Here is a 7,500-nt window from a genome sequence, read left to right on the forward strand (position 1 = left end):
TGAACAAGGGAAATGTAAAATATTACCATGTATTCACTGAATAAACATGGATCAAAGATAAATAAATAAAGATTTATTTAATTAGTAAAGACTTGCTTAGTAAACTATAATTATTTTCAGACACATCAGTGGCTAGTCAGAGAGAAGACCTGTCATTTATTTTTTTAAACAGTTTTAAGGGATTGCTTATATTTGCCAGGTGTCACGGTTGGCCGGGCATCCAGGAGGGACACGCCCACTCCTGCTAGGGAGCGCACTACATCCCTGCCTTGTTCCCAGTCCCCTGCCTACTAATCAACTTCACCTGCCCCGTGTTCTCTCTCTCTATTTAAACTCACAGGTCCTGAGAGAAAGCGCTGCACATTAGTGGAACGCCGGACTACTCACTTCCACCCTGTACATCGTTACACAGACTGTTAGGACTGAGTATCGTTGATAATTTGTTGTGGTTTTTCACGTATTGACAATGCAGAATAAAGAGCACTTTGGCTCAACCTTGCCTTTCGCTTCCTCTGTGCCGCCACCGTCACAACAGGTATTTATGTTTTCAGGTTTGTCCATCAGCTGGTTTGAATATGTGGACTATTATGGGTCATATACAGAAGACTGAACCCATTATTCTGAGTTGTAGTCCAAACTCTGGTCTATGTAGTTTTGTTCTCATCTCCCCCCACTGCTGTGCTCATCTTTGTTCTCACTGTCAGCGGGAGGGCAGGAGCAGAGTCCAGCGCTGGTTTGTATAAAATGGAGAAAAAGTCTCCATTCAAAAGTTCAACCAGTCCACAGTCCAAAAAGCAAATGGTGTTAACAGGCAAAGGTCAGCACTAGGAAGACCAAACAGCAGACTTTGGTAAAAAGGGCAGACACACAGAAACAGAAACATGTTCAGGAACAGTGAAAAAAAAAAACAAGACTACTTTACATACACCAGTTTATAAATACAACTCAGATGAGATTTCACAAAGACAGACACAAAAGGACAGGATTGTTTACAAGACTAACAAGGCAGACTATGGAAAACAGGTAAGGTCAATAAACAGGGGAACTGAATCTAACAAAATGGACAGGAGGATTATAGGAGTCTGATAGTGCAGTGTCAGGTATGATGAGAAGAGCAGACGTGACACAGAAAAGAGTGGTCACATCACGGTCACTTTTACAGGAACTCCACCCATAACCAGAGTTGTTATTCACGACTGTAAATCACTGTCCTACCACCAGCTGTGAGTTCCTGCGTCAGTGATACCTGATTGCTGTCCCATGGTGTGGGTGATAAGAGAATGTGGTTAGTTGTGATTGGTCAGTGATGGTAAACCACCTGGTCTTGGTGAAGATAAGACTGAAGTCAGGGTCTGGAGGTGAAGGGTTTAGGGGGAGAGTTGGAGTGGAGCTGGAGCAGAGCTGGTGGACTGAGCAGTGAGGTTTGGAGAAACCTCTACCTGGGGCTTTCTCTCTCTACTTCTCTCTCTCGCTCACTCTTTCTTTACCTCTCTCTTACTTTATATCCATCTATTGGGTAACATTCAGGTAGTATGACATAATGTAAATGCTTAAGTAACTTTATAAAGTTAGTTATACATATTCTCATCAATTAAACTGTGCTACACAATAGAATTTACTCTAATACCTGTGTAATTATAATTCAGTCAGATAAATGTATTATATTTTACACGTCTTAAATGTTGGTCTACACCTGTTTCCATCGCTGGTTGTAGGTAAGCAGGGCAGGGGTAAGTGAACACTGTAACAAGTGAAAGAGTTATAATGTCAATGTGTGTAGGAGAGAAATATACACTTACAGTGTGTGTGTGTGTGTGTGTGTGTGTGTGTGTGTGTGTGTGTGTGTGTGTGTGTGTGTAATCCTAAATTCTTTAGGATTAATGATTGGTTCAGCTAACACCTTAAATAGTCATTAGGGTACATGATACATTAGTTACAAAGGGGTTTAGGAAACACTTACAAATTAACAAAAGTACCTTATGATGGAGATCATGATGTACTAACACCAGTGCAATAATGTGTTTATGAATGAAAATACTCACACAGCTTTTCTGGATGCTGTGACCACTGGAAGCAGTCTCAGTAGACATTCCTCTGATGGGTCATATTTACTCAGGTCAAACTCATCCAGCTCCTCTTCTGAGTTCAGCAACACAAACACCAGAGCTGACTACTGAGCAGGAGAGAGTCTGGCTCCATAGAGACGATGGTCACCTCCTCTGCTCAGGTATGTTTGGACTTCCTGTACTAGAGAATGATCCTTTAGTTCATTCAGACAGTGGAACAGATTGATGGATTTCTCTGGAGACGGATTCTTCCTGATCTTCTCCTTGATGTAGTTGACTGTTTCCTCTGTACTGTGAGAGCTGCTTTCTGTCTGTGACAGGAGGCCTCGTAAGAGAGTCTGATTGGACTCCAGTGAGAGACCCAGAAGGAAACGGAGGAAAAGGTCCAGGTGTCCATTCTCACTCTGTAAGGCCTTGTCCACTGCATTCATAAGGAAGACAGACATTGGTTTCCTTTTGAAGAAATAACTGAGGAATCCTGTTTGCTGTTCAAGCACATTTTTGTTGTTATTAATGAAGGAGATAAATGCATATAAAGCAGCCAGGAACTCTTGAATGCTCAGATGTACAAAACTGAACACTTTCCCCAGGTGAAGCCCAGACTCCTCTCTGAAGATCTGTGTACACACTCCTGAGTACACAGACATTTCTTTGACATCAATGCCACACTCTCTCACATCTTCCTCATAGAAAATCAGATTGCCCTTTTCCAGTTGTTGGAAAGCCAGTTTTCCCAGCTCTAGAATTGTCTTTTTAGTCTGTTGAGGATCAGTGTCAGTGTCTCCATGGTATTTTCTGTCCTTGTGTTTGATCTGAAAGATCAGGAAGTGTGCAAACATTTGAGTGAGAGTCTTGGGGATCTCTCCACTCTCTGCTTCACCCAACATTTTCTCTAGAACAGTAGCTGCAATCCAACAGAAGACTGGAATGTGGCACATGATGTAGAGACTTCTTGATGACTTCATGTGTGTGATGATTCTATTGGTCAGGCTCTGATCTCTGATTCTCTTCCTGAAGTACTCTTCTTTCTGAGGGTCACTGAACCCTCGTACCTCTGTTACCCGATCAACACACTCATGAGGGATCGGATTGGCTGCTGCTGGTCGAGAGGTTATCCAGAGGAGAGCAGAGAGAAGCAAATTCCCCTTGATGAGGTTTGTCAGCAGCACATCCACTGAGGTCAACTCTATTACATCCCACAAGTTCTCGTTGTTCTGGAAGTCTAGAGGAAGTCGACACTCATCCAGACCATCAAAGATGAAAATGACTTTATATGCATCACAGTCTATTAATTGTAATTGTTTTGTTTCTGGGAAAAAGTCATGAAGCAGATCCATCAGACTGAGCTTTTTCTCCTTCATCAAATTCAACTCCCTAAAAGGAAGTGGAAATATGAAGAGGACATCCTGATTTGCTCTTCCTTCAGCCCAGTCCAGAATGAACTTCTGCACAGAGACAGTTTTCCCAATTCCAGCAACTCCTTTAGTCAGCACACTTCTGATGGGTTTGTTTTTAAAGAGGTCGTTGAATTTGATGGGTGTCTCCTGTGTTGCTGGCCTCCTGGATGCTGTCTCAATCTGTCTCACCTCATGTTCATTACTGACCTCTCCACTCCCTCCCTCTGTGATGTAGAGCTCTGTGTAGATCTCATTCAGAAAAGTTGAGCTTCCTTGTTGGGAAATTCCTTCATTAATTCTTTTAAATTTATCCATTAGTTTGTATTTGAGCTGATATTCAGAGAATAGCTCTAATAAACAGAAGAACATGATCACAAATATTTTATTTTCTTGTTATCTTTGATGGTGAAGTAATTGATCAAAAACCTAAAAGACTTTGCCCAAACACAGAGGACAAAATTTAGTTATAGTGATCCTGCCATCATAAAGCTATGATCCAGAGCTCTTACTGGTCTGTAGTGTGTTAGCGAGGTCTGTCTGGTTCATGTTCCCCAGGACATGCAGTGTGATCTTCAGCGCCCCCTCTCTGGCACTGCTCTGATCCTCCTCATCCTCCACCTCTCTCTCAGAGCATGCTGGGTAATCTGGACTCAGCAGCTTCTTAAACTTCTTCAGCTCCTTCTTCACCAGAGAGACGACTTTGTGCTCCAGCTCCTGGTTAGGAATAAACAGCAACAGACAATCAAAAAAACACCACCATGTTACAGAGAGAGATCACTACATGATTTTGTTTCATGATGGAGAACATTCTGGCAGTGTTTGGGTAGTTACTTAAAAAAAGTAATCCATTACTCATCACTTATCTAAAATTGTAATGGGATTACTGTACTCATCACTTAATGGAAAAAGTAATCTTATTACTTCTGTTACATCCTAAAACCCAAATATACTAGAAATCACCCCCACACTTACATACCTTGAATATGGACTCCAATTGTTTTCTGTAGGTGAGTTCTGCTTTTTCTCTTTGTACACTGTGGACAAACACAACAGACCTTTATGGAGGAATATGTAGCACATTCATACCTGCACAACACATGATTATACAGACAAGTAGATATTATACAAGATTATATATTATCAACACTTGTGTTTCTGCATTTCATAACAGATCTGTGATGCTGCCTGGTGTGCGGCAGCAGAAAGGATCAGGATGCAGGTGTGAGTGTAGAAACTCAAAAAGACATTTAATAGAAAGTGAAAGTAAAGCAAATGTGCTAAACACACTCAGCCACAAGAAGACAACAATCCACAAAGACGAATAGGAAGAACACAGGAACAGGAGGAGCATATATCTGGAGGAATCTGGCAAGAGAATGACACAGAGACTAAGGACAAATTGTAGGAATGGTGGGAGGAGTTAGGCTGGAGAGTGGCAGGAATGGTGGGAGGAGTTAGTCTGGGGAGTGGCAGGAATGGTGGGAGGAGTTAGGTTGGGGAGTGGCAGGAATGGTGGGAGGAGTTAGGCTGGGGAGTGGCAGGAATGGTGGGAGGAGTTAGGCTGGGGAGTGGCAGGAATGGTGGGAGGAGCAGAAAGAAGGACAACACACAGATAAAACAATAAACAAAGGATGACATGGGAAAGTGATACAGACAAAGGGGCTCCATTACAAGATGATTTGTTAGAAAATAAGTACATTTTATTTATAGAGCACATTTACCACAACAGCAATGATCAAAGTTCTGTGGAAAGTTAGGAAAAATGTCTTAAGAAAAACCTGTGAAATGTAAAACAAAAGGAAATGTGCCATCAAACATAAACATGGACAGAGAAATGAAAATGTCAGAGTAAAAAGAAGTTTTTGAAATCTGCACAAGAGGGAGCAGAGCTGATATTCAGAGGAGGACTGTTCCACAGCCTCAGTGCTGCAGCTGAACAGACACAGTCACACTTCAGCTTCAGTCAAGACTGTGGAACAGACACAGTCACACTTCAGCTTCAGTCGAGACTTTAGAACAGCCAACAGCTGATCTGAACAACTCTGAGTGCCAGTGAGTAGATGACTTGTTCCTAAGCATAAACAAAGAATTTGATTTTGGGAAATTTCTCTGAACTCGTAAAAATTATTCCTAATAACAGAATTGATTTGCTGATCAAATCTGAGCTCTGGATCAAAGATAACACCAAGATTTTTGTATTTTTAGGAACAATACAAGCAGATTAAATCAACTCTTATAAAAGTGTTATCCCCGCACTATCCATGTTTACATGTTCACCTGTGATCTTATATTAGTCTACAACTGTCTTACTTAGATATGAGCATGTTAATATAACAATCTGATTGTCATAGTGTGACATAGTGTCTTGGTTGACCTAAGCTTAGCCTGATTAAAACATGTTCCAGGATAATATTATCCAGACTATGTGCACATGTAAACACACACTGATCCACTGACTAAACATTTTTGCTGCATTTCTGGCAAAGCCTGATAAACTGTAATCAAGAGAGTTTGTTTTTGTCTAGTTATTAAAAGAGGAGCTCAGCAATGTTCAGTAACAGCATTACTACTGTAGCTAAATCCAGCTCATCTACCTACAGCTTGATCCTGCCCCCACTCCTCTTCTTAAGTGTTCTTCTGCTATTTCTCCCATGTCTTCTCATTAATGCTTCCCTTACTTCAAATTCTGTTCCTACAGCTCTCAAAACCTCAGCTTTAACTGCCATTCTTTATAAAACAGGACTAAATGCTGCACTACTTGATAATTACTGACCCATTTCCAGTCTTCCCTGTCTAATCAGGGTTCCAGCCTCTCAACTGCAATCTTTCCAATCTGACTTCCATACTATGCACAACACTGAGAGAGCCCTGTTACATGGTTTCAATGATCTCCTTCTCTCTACTGACTCTGGTGCCCTGTGTGTTCTCCTCCTTCTAGATCTTCTAGATAGAAGTGCTGTGTTTGACACAATTAAACCATAACAAACTTATCAGCTGCCTCTCAGACATTCGGATTACTAATACAGTTCTTGAATGGTTTACCTCCTATATCTCTAATAGATCACATTTTGTCACACTTGGTAAACACAAATCACACACTGTTACCGTTACTCAAGATGTTCTCTAGGGATTGGTCCCTGGTCCTCTGCTATTTAATCTATGTTACCCCTTGGTCAGATTATCCACAGGTATAGTCTTTGTTTCCACTGTTATGCCGATGACACTCAGATGTATATTAGAACCAAAGCTAACACCATCTTATCACCTCCTGATTTACTCTCTTGTATCCAAGAGCTCTGTGGATGAACATAAACTTACCAAAATTAAATCTTACAAAATAAAATTTTACTTATTGTTTCTAAATCCACAATGGCCAAATGATGTATTTTAAACTCAGTGTGGATGGGTCTTGGTCAAACCCTCAACTGCAGTTTGGAACCTTGGTGTACTCCTCACTCTCCTTTGAACCCCACATCATGTCACTGGTTATAAATTTCTTTTTTTTTCACATTCACAGTATCACTAGATTAGGCCCAAGCTCTCCAGATAAGGACCTGAAACGCTGGTTCATACTTTCATCACATCCCATCTTCATTACTGCAACTCTCTCTTCATTGACATCCCAGAATTCTCTTACATGTTAAAAAATGTCAGCCCACAACACCCTGATTCTACATCAGTTACACTGGCTCCCTGTCCCTCAACGCATTCAGTATAAACTCGTCCTGCTTACATTCAAAGCTCTGCATGGTCTTGCACCTCCCTACTTAGCTGAACTCCTACATCCATACTGCCCCACCCGTACACTTAAGTCTTCTGATGCAGGTTGTCTCTCCATCCCTAAATTAAGATTAGTCTCTGTAGGGGCAGATCTTTTAGTGTCATGGCCTCAAAACTGTAGAACACGTTACTACAATCTCTCCATCTTTGGTCTTCAATTTCTGCTTTCAAATCGCTTAAAACATAAACATTTTAATGACCTTTCTTCTGTTAATAGTTGATAAATTAATGTGCTAAATGTGTTAATTCATGTCTCT

General features: G+C 41.0%; 1 pseudogene; it reads right to left on the reverse strand.

Annotated features, from left to right (window-relative positions):
• The window catches only part of LOC145653003 (NACHT, LRR and PYD domains-containing protein 12-like), an 18,197-nt pseudogene that overhangs the window by 9,035 nt on the left and 1,662 nt on the right, over positions 1–7,500 (reverse strand).

Source organism: Electrophorus electricus, chromosome 21 (assembly GCF_041902795.1).
Source record: "Electrophorus electricus isolate QZ-2024a chromosome 21, ASM4190279v1, whole genome shotgun sequence".
Lineage (NCBI taxonomy): Eukaryota > Metazoa > Chordata > Actinopteri > Gymnotiformes > Gymnotidae > Electrophorus > Electrophorus electricus.